The sequence below is a fragment of the Erythrolamprus reginae genome, chromosome 8, assembly GCF_031021105.1.
Source record: "Erythrolamprus reginae isolate rEryReg1 chromosome 8, rEryReg1.hap1, whole genome shotgun sequence".
In the NCBI taxonomy this organism is placed as follows: Eukaryota; Metazoa; Chordata; class Lepidosauria; order Squamata; family Dipsadidae; genus Erythrolamprus; species Erythrolamprus reginae.
This window is the reverse complement of record NC_091957.1, coordinates 30,978,470-30,991,518: the sequence shown is the minus strand read 5'-3', so window position 1 is coordinate 30,991,518 and position 13,049 is coordinate 30,978,470. Positions and strand designations below refer to the sequence as shown.

General features: G+C 44.4%; 2 protein-coding genes across 4 annotated transcripts in view; one reads left to right on the top strand and one right to left on the bottom strand.

Moving 5' to 3' along the window:
* PAK3 (p21 (RAC1) activated kinase 3) overlaps window positions 1-2,656 on the bottom strand; it is a 252,788-nt gene extending 250,132 nt beyond the window's left edge. For all 3 annotated transcript variants that reach the window (XM_070759569.1, XM_070759570.1, XM_070759568.1), the window contains exon 1: window positions 2,382-2,656. The gene's annotated coding sequence lies outside the window, so the exon portion shown is untranslated. The remainder of the gene's footprint in view (window positions 1-2,381) is intronic.
* A 1,656-nt stretch (window positions 2,657-4,312) lies between these two features.
* The window catches only part of CHRDL1 (chordin like 1), an 88,098-nt gene continuing 79,361 nt past the window's right edge, over window positions 4,313-13,049 (top strand). Inside the window, exon 1 of the mRNA XM_070759556.1 lies at window positions 4,313-4,323. The gene's annotated coding sequence lies outside the window, so the exon portion shown is untranslated. The remainder of the gene's footprint in view (window positions 4,324-13,049) is intronic.

Here is a 13,049-nt window from a genome sequence, read left to right as displayed (position 1 = left end):
GGGAAAGGGTCACCCACATGGGGGCCAAGTAGGAATTTTTTGCAGCTAGGACACCTTATGTCATGGCTGTTTTTTCGCCTGCTCCACACTGGAAGGACTGGAGGGATTTGGTTAGGGGGTGTTACGAATGTAAATAGTAAAAGGCCAATTAATTTTAATTTCCCTATGGTCACGGGGTTTAGCAGAAATGGGCGAAAAGGGAATGCCTGATGCAACTGCGTGTTCTTCTATGGGCATCTTTTTGGGAAGATGATGGACAGCCCCGCACAAGAAACCCAAGTTTCGACCCAATCAGGGGACTGCGGCAGGGGTGCCCCTGGGGCTCACACATGTCATTTTCGGTACCGGGTCAGGGCATCGGGCCCTATAGTTATACGCAACTTCCGGTTCCGGGTCATGACTTGTGAGCCCTCCCATACGCCTGGGGCGTGGCTAAAGTTGAGTGAAGGGGTATAATAGCTTCACACTACTTGGCAAGGAGCTTCGCCCTAAGTTGCCCAGGTATGTTTGGCAGTGAATTCCGCCCACTTAGTTACCTCTGCAGGTCTTTATCATAATCAATAAAAAGTGACCCATTATAACCCAGCTCTGGTGTCCGAGTGATTATTCCGCCTCCTAGGCAAAATCCCCACTCGGTCAAGGACCTCGGAATACTAATAACTAAAGATCTAAGTGCCAAAGCCCACTGCAACAACATTGCTAAGAAGGCCTCAAGATTTGTTAATCTAATCCTATGTAGCTTCTGCTCTGGAAATCTCACACTACTTACCAGAGCTTACAAAACTTTCGCCAGACCCATCATAGAATACAGCTTATCTGTTTGGAACCCATATTTCATTTCTGACATTAACACCCTCGAAAATGTCCAAAGATATTTCACCAGAAGAGCCCTTCACTCCTCTACCCAAAACATCCTTCCTAAGAGGTCAGTAAGGGGCGTACATAAGCGCACTAGAGTGCCTTCCGGCCCCTCTCCTATAGTCTCTCCTATACCTCATATTTCTTCTCTACTATATCCTCTATAACCTTCATTGTGTATTATTGTGTATTGGACAAAATAAATAAAAAAATAAAATAAAATAAATATTTGTTTTGTCCCATTTATGAAAGAGCAACCCTTACATTTTGTAACCAACCTCAGGGCATTGGGAGAACCTAGCTGCTTCCATTTGCTGCTGGTGAGCCAGTTTGATGTGGGATGCAGATCACTCAGGGATCCTTGAAATCAAAATTATTTCCCAGTTTATGTTGAAAAATAACACAATATTGAAACACCATCCAACAATTGTGAGTAGCCGTAGCGGATATATCAGTCTTAATTTTTAATATGGTAAATATCGATCCATATAACCCAATTGCAACAAAAGCTCTCTTGGGAGGGTTTAAAAGTGGGAAGGGATTTGGAACTTGTTTTATGATTGGTTAAAAAGAAGGGGGGCAAACAACAATAATAAATAAATAAAATACTGTACTGTATATAGGAATGTTAATATTCAACATTAATAGAAATGGCATTTTGTATATAATTTGTGAGTATATCTGTAGTAATTGAATTGTAAAGAAAAGATACTAAAGGAAATTATATATGTAAAAGCCAGGGTAGTGCAGTGGTTAGACTGCAGCACTGCAAGCTACTTCTGGGGATCACCGTCTGCCAGCAGTTTGGCAGATGGAATCTCAGTAGGCTCAAGGTTGACTCAGCCTTCCATCCTTCCAAGCTCAGTAAATGAGGACTCAAATTGTTGGGGGCAATAGGCTGACTCTCTGTAAACCATTTAGAGGGGGCCATAAAGCACGGTGAAGCCGTATATAAGTTTAATGCTATTGCTATTGCCATATATAAAAAATAGAGAAATATGTAAGGTATACAAACAGTATTAGTATAAATCAGTGGTTCCCAAACTTGGCAACTTTAAAACTTGTGGACTTCAACTCCCAGAATTCTCCAGTCAGCTATGCTGGCTGGAGAATTCTGGGCGTTGAAGTCCACAAGTCTTAAAGTTGCCAAGTTTGGGAACCACTGGTATAAATGGTTGATATGAGTTGCTGCAAAAGAACCCTAAATGGTATGTTGTAAAATGTTAGTGTGTTGTTTAATGTTTGTGTATTGGTATTTTCTATTTGTGTGTGTGTGTGTGTGTGTGTGTGTATTGTATTTTTTTTATTTTTTAATGTACATAACAATATATATATAAAAAGAAATAAAAGTGGGAAGGGATCCCGACAGCAAGAACTTTAGGCAAAAACCCAACTTCCAGCCCTGGCAGGCACCGAAACCAGAGTTCACCCAGAGAACCACCATCATCGCTCCAAGAAACCAATCAGGTTCCACAAAGACCCTCCTTTCCAGCAAATGCCCCCACTCTGCGAGCCCAACAAACCTGCTCGCCTCTCCTGCTTGGCGACTGGGGCGGAACGCGGCGCATTTCAGCTGCTTCTGGTTGAGGAAAAGCGCAGCGGTCAGGATCCCCCTTGCGCACCTGAGACAGTCGGTAAACTGCGGGGGTTGCTGCGGCGGGTGAGCGCAGGGGTCGCGTTTGCCCGCGGAGTGCAACTACTACGACCCGGACTGGGCTTTGCACCCGGACCGCAGCCTCGCCTCTTGCATTGGCTGAGACCCAGACTGCGTTCACGCGGGATTGAATGTCTCCGTTTCTCACGAGACGTTGCACTGCCGGCCAAAGGAAGATTTTTACATCATGTGCTTCCCCCCCCCCTTTTTTTTTTTGGTTAACCAGGATGGCCTTATTTCGTGGTTTATTGCTGTGCGTCCCCGGAGTTGAAGTCCATCGGTTTCGCCAGTCTGGGAAATGGGCTCGTTTAGGAAGCTAGGGGCAAACCCAAGATGGATAAAGCTAGCCATGATGCCCAAGTTTTTAAAGTTCCACTGTTTTATTTTTATTTATTTTTTGTTAATTAACAAAGCAGCCAAGTCAAAGAAATTACAGGTAGCCCTAAACTTACCACCACAATGGAGTGCAAAATTTATGTTGCTAAGTGAGACGGGTTTTAAGCGAGTTTTGCCCCACTTTATGACTTGTCTTGCCACACTGGTTAACTGAATCACTGCAGTTGTTAACTTAGTAACCCAGTTTGTTAAGTGAATCTGGTTTCCGCATTGACTTTGTTTGATGGAAGGTTGCAAAAGGGGACGCTGCAACCATCCGTCATAAATATGGACCAGTTGTATCTGAATGTAAATCACATGACCACAGGATGCTGCAATGGTCATAAGTGTCAAATATGATTGTGTCCCTTTTTTTCAGAGCTGTTGTAACTTTGAGTGGTTGCTAAATGAATTGTAAATCGAGGACTACCTGTTCATGAAAGAGCAACCAAGAAAAGAAAGGCAAGGAGGAATAACTGAATTATTTTTTTTAAGGTACTGATATGTCCAGTGAAGGGCTACCAAAATTTTGACTAACACACTGTGGCCGTGGCTTATGCAGGACACTCTGCATTTTCTTTCAACATCTTTCAGTGCAAATTAAGTGCTATGGGGTGGAGCTCCATTTTCGCAACCCCACTGCATTCCCCCCCCCACCTGAGCAGCAGCCCACCCCTGGTAATGTCTCTTAGAACATGGGATTCTCTAAGACAGACCAAACAGAAATTGCAAAGAAATGGAAACATTTTCCCTTTAAACCTCAATTCTTGTTTTTAAATTATAGTGGATGTCTGAGATTTCAAAGATTTTTTTGCTTCCCCTCATTTTTTGCTTCCGCACACACAGCTTAATTTTTGCTACCAGGATGATGGCGTTGACCGTACCAATAGGAACCTGCTACTGATGTCATCGTGTCTTGGATATGTTACCAGTGGTTCCATGCTAGAGCAAACCAGGGATTATTGGCTTAGCATTATGTGCTTGCTGCACTAGCTATGGTTTGCAGCTAACCATAATACAGTCAACCAAAGGTGGGCTGCTAAGGTGGAACGGTTACGTGTGCTACCTGCTACCTACCCAGGTGTAGTAGCAGAATTGCGCTGGACTCTGCTAGCACTCAGAGCCACGGAGGCAAGCACACGTAACCATTCCATCATAGAAGCCCACTTCTGCAGTCAACTGTAGCATGTTAGTCTCAAAACAAGCCTTAGATTTCAAAAACCAAATGGTTAATGTCCCAAGAGAAGTTTCAGTGTGTAATTTTTAACAGATATTTATTTATTTATTTATTTATTATTTATTTATTTATTAGATTTGTATGCCGCCCCTCTCCGGAGACTCGGAGCGGGACTCGGAGCGGCTCACAACACAAAACAGTACAAATCCAATGATTAAAACAATTTAAAACTCTTAATATAAAAAGCAATAATACTCAGGTAAGTACAATTCATGTTTCATTAATTCAATTTTATACAACCCTGTTTTCAACACAAGTATAAAATAATTTAAATATAGATTTAGTAAAGTTTTATCGCTTTTGTTATTAAAGTTTTAGTTTTAATTATTAATTTTCTTTATTCATAATGGCATAAATGTTTCATTTATTTACGTTGTACTTTTTTCTTACATTTTTTCATCCTCCTTTTCATTGTAAAAAAATTGGTCACCTTATTACTGACCTTTATTTCTTTGCCCGAAGTACAGCTGATCGGCTCCTCAGCTGTGTTTCGGGCTGATTCCTGCTACTGAGCATGCACAGAAGTGAAATCGCTTATGGGGATGTGTGCGCGAAACGTTGTGATGCTAACTGGTGGAGAAGGTACATGGAACCCACCTGTGCTAAACTAACAGGGCTACGAAGCAGCATAAGCATGCACACACGGAAATTGGGGATGGGGGTCACCTTCAAAATAAAATAAAAGTTTTAAGTTTAAGTTTTAAATTTTATTGAATTTATAGGCCGCCCAACTCCTGACGGACTCTGGGCAGCATACAGTGATAAAAATATACAACAATTAAACAATTAACAATTAACAATTGCAACAACTATACAACAATTAAAATCCCAATAAAACCAATCAATAAAACCAATCATCAATTCTGATATAATCAAAAAGTAATCCAAAGAGCCGGATGTGGCCTGGAGGCCATCAAATGCTCAGGTCTGATCTTGTGAATAACGTCAGCCCAAAACCTGCCGTAGGACATGACCAAGCCATGTGGGTTAATAGGCCAATTCTCTTGAAGTTCAGGAAATAAATCTCCCTGTGTCAGGAGGCTAATTCCCAAGCCGATGTAGCAACTGCTGCGTTCGTGAGGCTGGACCAGGCCTGGAATACCAAAATAAATTAAAACAAAGCGTAAGTTGCAGAAAGACATTCAGGAATAGAGGTGCAACAGCTGGTGCAAATCCCTGTGAACATATAAAGGACACCAGCTGTTTCTGCCACCATCTGGCGCTAATTGGAATACATAGATTTGAGGGTTTATCATTAGCATATGATTGTACTTTTAGCTAAGGAATAAGTGCAGAGTTACATTAGTGTTCAGGATATACTTATGTGCCTATTACTACTTAAATGATACATTTTTTAAAACCTGGACCTCTAAACATCAAGCTCTTTTAAGGATCCTTGGGTATCATTGTACTCGATACTACATGTTTGAGGGCTCCAATCTGAAAAGAACTCAGAGACCTTTACTTCCATCCAACTAAATCCTAAAACTGATTTCAGTGTGTTGAATTTTCCTGCATTGACACATATATTGATACATATAACCCAGCTTCTGTGGCCTAGAAGTGGAGCTCTTGCCTCACAATCAGGAGGTTGTGAGTTCAATCCTACGTAGAGGTAGATGTAGGATCTCCTGCTTGGGCGAGGGGGTTGGACTAGATGACCTGCAAGGTCCCTTCCAACTCTTAATCTGTTCTATATTAACAACTTTTAAAGCATTTTTTTTTGTAAAGTAAGGGGAAGAAGGGAACATTGTCTTGGATAATAAAGAAGCCCTAGACTAGTGATGGTGAATCTTTTTTGGTTCATGTGCCAAAAAATTGTGTGTACAAGTGCTAGCATGTGCGCACATGCCTACATCCATTCCCTTCCCCCAAGCATCCGTACCTCCTTATGTTGTCCCCTATGCATGCACACAATCCCCCTTGTCTCGTGCATGTGCTGATGAAGTGAAAAAGGCCATGAGAGCTGTGAGCTCTGCCACCTGTTTGTTGGATCCGTGTCCCTCCTGGTTGGTTTCAGCCAGCAGTGAAGTGACACAGAGCTTGGGCCAGGAGATTACCAACACTTCCTTGAGAGAGGGGTCCTTTCCGGCTCCCTACAAGGAGGCATTTGTGCACCCCCTCCTCAAGAGGTCTTCCCTGGATCCAGCTGTATTTAACAACTATCTCCACAAACACCTCCCCATAAGGGAGGGACCTAGGAGTCAACCTCTGACCCCATGCCAACACCGACTGTGACCGACCGAAGAAGTAGGAGGTGAACCACTGTAAAATGGTGCCTCCCACTCCTAGCCCCTCCAGAAGGGTGCAGAAGGATACCATGGTCAATGGTATCAAAAGCTACTGAGAGGTCAAGAAGCACCAGGATAGAGGATAACCCCTATCCTGGGCCTGCCAGAGATCATCCATCAGCACAACCGAAGCCTGAATCCTGACTGTTGAGGGCCCAGATAATTAGCTTCATCCAAGGACTGTTGGAGCTGGAGCGATACCACCTTCTCAACAACCTTCCCCAATGTTGAGGTGACACGGAGTTGGGTCCAGGAGATTACCCATGCTTCTCTGAGGGAGGGGTCCTTCCCGGCTCCCTACAAGGAGGCATTTGAAAATGTCCAAAGATACTTCACCAGAAGAGCCCTTCACTCTTCCACTCAAAACAGAATACCCTACAAGACTAGACTTTCAATCCTGGGCCTAGAAAGCCTAGAACTAAGACACCTTAAACAAGATCATATGCTGCAACATCCTGCCTGTCGGCGACTACTTCAGCTTCAACCACAAGAGCACACAACAGATTTAAACTTAATATTAACCGCTCCAAATTTGACTGTAAAAAATATGACTTCAGAGTTGTCGAAGCATGGAACTCATTACCTGACTCCATAGTGTCATCCCCAAACCCCCAACACTTTACCCTTGGATTATCCATGGTTGACCTATCCAGATTTGTGTCAAGAGGCCTTCCCTGGATCCAGCTGTATTTAACAACAATCATCCTGTCTCCAACCTTTCCTTCATGGGGAAGGTTGTTGAGAAGGTGGTGTCACTCCAGCTCCAACGGTCCTTGGATGATGCCGATTATCTGGGCCCTCAACAGTATGCTGGTGTCTGGAGGCTATTAGGGTCTGGATGGGTGTTAACAGGCTCAAACTCAACCCCGACAAGACAGAGTGGCTGTGGATTCTGCTTCCCAAGGACAGCTCCATCTATCCATCCATTACTTTGCGGGGGGAAATTTTGACCCCCTCAGAGAGGGTCCACAACATGGGCATCTTCCTCAATCCACAGCTGACTTTCGAACATCATCGTCCAGCTGTGGCAAGGGGGGTGTTTGCCCAGGTTTGCCTGGTGCACCAGTTGAGGCCCTATTTGGACAGGGAGTCTCTACTCACAGTCACTCATGCCCTCATCACCTCGAGGTTCGACTACTGCAATGCTGTCTACTTGGGGCTACTGTTGAAGAGTGTCCAGAAATTACAATTCGTGCAATATGCAGCTGCACAAGTGGTCATGGGCCTTCCCAGAAATGCTCATGTTTCTTCAGCACTCTGCGGACTGCATTGGCTGCTGATTGGTTTCCAGACACAATTCAAAGTATTGGTTGTGATGTATAAAGCCCTATATGGCATTGGACCAGATTACTTACGGGACGCTTCCTGCTGCATGAGTTCCAACAACCGGTCAGGTCCCACAGAGTTGGTCTTCTCCAGGTCCCGTCAACTAGGCAATGTCACTTGGTGGGACCTAGGGGAAGAAGCTTCTCTGTGGGGGTCCCAGCCCTCTGGAATCAGCTCCCCCCAGAAATTCATACTGCCCCCATCCTCCTCATCTTCCGTAAGAGTCTAAAGACTCATCTATGCCGTCAGGCTTAGGGCCATTAGACTCTAGCCCCCTGGCCAACAAATGATAATGTATGTTGCTGTTGAGTGGGAAGGATTGATTTTTAATATAATGGGGATTTTAGATTAGATAAGTGATTTTATATTAATTGGATTTAGGATTCGTATTGTTCTTTTTATATTTTGTAAGCCTCCCTGAGTCCCCAGAGAGGGACGGCATATAAATCCAATGAATGAATGAATGAATGAATGAATGAATGAATGAATGAATGAATGAATGAATGAATGAATATGCATAGGCCTCCCTAAAGCCTGGGACTGTGAAAAAACACCCCAACAGGCAAACTGGAGGTTTGGAAAAACGGACTTCCAGTTTGCCCATTTTGTTGTTTTATGCACTCCAGAGTTTTCATGGAAGCTTCCTGAAACCCCGGAGTCCAAAAAATAGCACAATGGACAAACCAAAAGTCTGTTTTCCAAATTTCCTGTTTGCCCGTTGGGCTGTTTTTCATACTCCGGGGCTTCAGGGAAGCTTCCCTGAAGCCTCTGGAGGGTAAAATGGCCTTTCCCAAGGCCAAAAATCATCTGGCCAGGACACACATGCGTGCTGGAGATGATATATGGCAACACCTCATGTGCCCTCCAATATGGCTTTGCGAGCCACCTGTGATCACACATGCCATAAGTGGTCATCACAGCCCTAGACATACTTTAAAATCAGTGTTTCTCAAACCTCAAGATAGGTGGACTCTCAGAATTCCACAATTGGTATGGTCAATAATAATTCTTTTTGTCAACCCAACCGAAGTCAACGAAGCAGTGGAAGTGATGTGCCGGTGCCTGGAGGCTGTTAGGATGGGTGTCAACAGACTCAAACACAAACCTGATAAGACGGAGTGGCTGTGGGTTTTGCCTCCCAAGGACAATCTCATCTGTTCATCCATTACCCGGGGGGGGAATTACTGACCCCCTCAGAGAGGGTCCGCTACTTGGGCGTCCTCCTCAATCCACAGCTTACATTAGAGAACCATCTTTCAGCTGTGGCGAGGGGGGTGTTTGCCCAGGTGGACCGGGACTCACTGCTCACCTGGACCGGGACTACCTGGACTGGGACTCACTGCTCACAGTCACTCATGCCCTCATCACCTTGAGGTTCGACTACTGTAATGCTCTCTACATGGGGCTACCTCTGAAGAGTGTTTGGAAACTTCAGATTGTGCAGAATGCAGCTGCAACAGCAATCATGGGCTTCTCCAGGTATGCCCATGTCACACCAGCACTCCGCAGTCTATTGGTTGCTGATCAGTTTCCGGTCACAATTCAAAGTGTTGGTTATAACCTATAAAGCCCTTCGTGGCATCGGACCAGAATATCTCCGGGGCCGCCTTCTGCCACACGAATCCCAGCGACCGGTTAGGTCCCACAGAGTTGGCCTTCTCCGGGTCCCGTCGATGAAACAATGTCGTCTGGTGGGACCCAGGGGAAGAGCCTTCTCTGTGGCAGCCCCGACCCTCTGGAATCAACTCCCCCCAGAGATTAGGACTGCCCCCACCCTCCTTGCCTTTTGCAAACTCCTCAAAACCCACCTCTGTCATCAGGCATGGGGAAATTGATTCCCCTGAGCCATTTCCGCTTTATGTATGATCTGTATGAGATGTATGATTGTTTTTATATTAAGGGTTTTAATTTGTTTTAAGTATTGGATTTGTACTGTTTCTTGTTGTGAGCCGCTCCGAGTCCTCGGAGAGGGGTGGCATACAAAAGAAAGAAAGAAAGAAAGAAAGAAAGAAAGAAAGAAAGAAAGAAAGAAAGAAAGAAAGAAAGAAAGAAAGAAAGAAAGAAAGAAAAAGATTTGCAAGAGAGAAATCTGTCCTGGACTCTTGGTATTTCGAGTTAGTGGATCTGGGCTGCAGAATTCCTGCCAGGCAGTAGATGGCAGCATAGAGGTACAGAAGCACCTTATTGCTTCTGCCACCTAATGGACACCTGCAGTTCTGCTGTCCAAATCTTGTAATCTTACCATGAAGCAGTGTTTCCTGATATTGTTGGCTTAGACATGTGGACTTCAGCTCCCAGAATACCCCAGCCAACATCTGCCAAATACTGCCAAAAAGAGAAATTGTTCTCTCAGGCTGATGTTCATAACCTCAATGATTTAGTGGCCACATTTGATTGTCTACCTCAATATTAAAAAAACCTCTTCCTGAGAACATCTGGTTGTCCTCTCCAGCCCGGGATTATTTCTTTTTGTTTTTTCTTTTGGTCAAAAATCTCAAATGTGTAATGCAGAGTTTCCTCCACTAGGGGTCAGTCTTCTCTCTTGTGATGAAAAGAGAGGGCAGCCAAGGGCCCAAGTACAGTACAAGTTTAAGGAATAATGGAAATGGTATGGGGGTTTTGGTAGGTTGGTTTGTACACTTTTAAATACATTGTTTATGTATTTAAACTACATTGTGTATGTAGTCAATTTGCATTGCTGATCCATTTGCATTTGCTAACCCAGCAACATGCTGTTAAATAGATGATTAAAAGGAGCTTTGGGTGCCAGGAGCTCTTTCCTTTTTTTAGTTCTTATTATAAACTGCTCTGGAGTAAGTGAACTTGGCAAATAAGTCGCTCCTACTCCACCCAGCAGACACCCCAACCTCCCAGCCCGTTTCTAAAATAACTGAAGCTGAATTTTAGTCATTCTGAAAACCTGATCTTTGCAGCTGTTGATGATGATAATCATTCATCATGTCCGAAGAGGACCTTGACATCTAATGGGTTGTGGGCTGTACGCGATGTGTCCGCAGGTGGCTGGTAAGGCCTATACAGGCATGAAATGTTCTGCCACATGTTGGGCAGAAATGTGTGGGCACCATTGTCGCAGCATTTGCAGCTCTGGCTTGGCGGAGTGCTCGCTTCCCTTCTGCTATGAATGTTCTTCTGGCCTCAGATGTCTGGCAGCCTTGGTGGATCAGCATGCGCCATGTGGGTGGATCTTGTGCCAGGGTTTCCCAGGAGGTGGTGTCGATACCGAGGGACTTGAAGGAGGCTGTCAACGTGTCTTTGTATCGCTTCCTTTGTTCCCATGTGATCGCTTTCCTCGTTCACCATAGAGGAGCTGTTTAGGGATGCGATCAGTGAAGGGTTACCAAAAAGTTTACTGCCACACTGTGGGCGTGGCTTATGCATTTTCTTTCAACATCTTTGAGTGCAAATTGAGTGCTCTGGGGTGGAGCTCCATTTTTGCTACTCCACTGCATTCCCCCCTGTCTGGGCAGTAGCCCACCCTTGGATCCGATGGTCTGGCATCCGTGAAACATGGCCTGCCCAGCATGTCTGGGCTTTCGTTAGCAGGGTGGGAATTGATGGCAAGCCTGCTCTGGTGGCCTGCCCAGGTGCTGTAGCAGAATTGCGCTGGACTCCGCTAGCACTCAGAGCCAGGGGAACGAGCAAACGTCACCGTTCCACCTTAGCAGCCCACCTCTGCGGTCATGTCCCTGAGCTTATTTCATTGTTGTAAGTGGCAGAAGATGCTGCTGGGGGCTGTAAGATTTTTCTTAGCCTTCCCCCCTTTCATTCCTCGCCTGCCTCCTAACTCCACCACCCCACCCAGCTGGTCAGAATATGTGGTAGGGTAGCCTTAATTAGCATTTTCTTCAAATTAATTCCTTTACACATTCTGATGCACCCAAAGGAGGATGGGCAAATGTGCAATAGTACTATCAATAGGACTTACTTGTTTGTTTGTTGAATATATATGCTGCACACTTCAAAACAGACTCAGAGCAGCTAACAACAATCATAAATACAACAGCAATAGAAATCAATAAAAATATGAAATAAAATCAATAATGCAATAAAAAAACAATAATATCATTTAAAAAAACATACATACTTGCAGTCAATCTTATTTCCATGCTTGCTGAAAAAGACAGGTCTTAACGGCTTTCCAGAAGACCAATAGGGTGGAGATCTTTGGGGGAAGTTGATTCCAGAGGGTCGGAGAGGATTTCTGTGTCTGGTACCTTATCCTGCCACTGGATCCTCAGAATTCTACGGAGGCAGGTCATGTGGAACTGGTTCAATTGCCTAGCATGTCTTCTGCATGCAGTCCAAGTCTCACTGGCATACATTTCTAAAATAATTCAAGCTGAATTTCAGTCATTTTGAAACCTGATTTCTGCAGCTGTAAAGGACCCTTGAAAGACTCAAGCCTTGCTTAGTAGAAGAGAAACATTTGGAATAAAGCTAGCTTCAAAGAGCTTAAGACCTTCATTTCACCTGCATTAATTCACAGAAATCCTTTTAAAGTTAAGAAATCAAGTGAATGGCTACAGTTGTTAAGTTAGTGTTCTGCCGGCATGTCCCAACCGCCCGTAATTACAGGGTAATTAGTCCAGAAAGACACACACCACACGATAGAAGGAAAACCAAAAGTCTTTATCAACAGAAAAGCAGACAAAACTCCCTTTTTAAATGTCAAAGGGATTTTCTGGTACACACAAGGCACAGGGTAAATGCAATCCAATTTCTCACCCAGTAACTGGGAAATTGAGTCCAAAGTCCAGAAAGTCCACACACAGCCTTGAACAGGGAAACAGCAAAACCATGATCTTGACGAATTATGAATCAGATAAACTTCCACAAGGCTAAACCAGCACACTGTTCTTTTTATCTGTAGCACTAATTACAGTAGCCCCACCCAATCACAGGTGGCCTCACTTATCTCCTGTAATAATCCTTCAGTTGTTCTCTCCTATGCATCACTCTATACATGTGTGGATCTGTCATAAGTTCTTGTTCAGAATCCAGGGATGATAAGGATGATTGATCTCCTCCTGGGCTGTCTGCCAAACTCCCCCCTTCCCTGCTACTCACGCTTCCTTTGTCAGAGGAGTCTTCGTCAGGAGATTCTATCAGAAGTAAAACAGGCCTGTGGCATGTGAATGTTTCCCCCACATCCACCTCCATATTCCTTGGGGCAGGAGCTGGGCCAGAGCCAACCACAACAGTTAGTAACATGGTTGTTAAGTGAATCTGGCTTCCCCATTGACTTGTCAGGAGGCTGCAAAAGATGATCACCCGTGGACCCTTTATT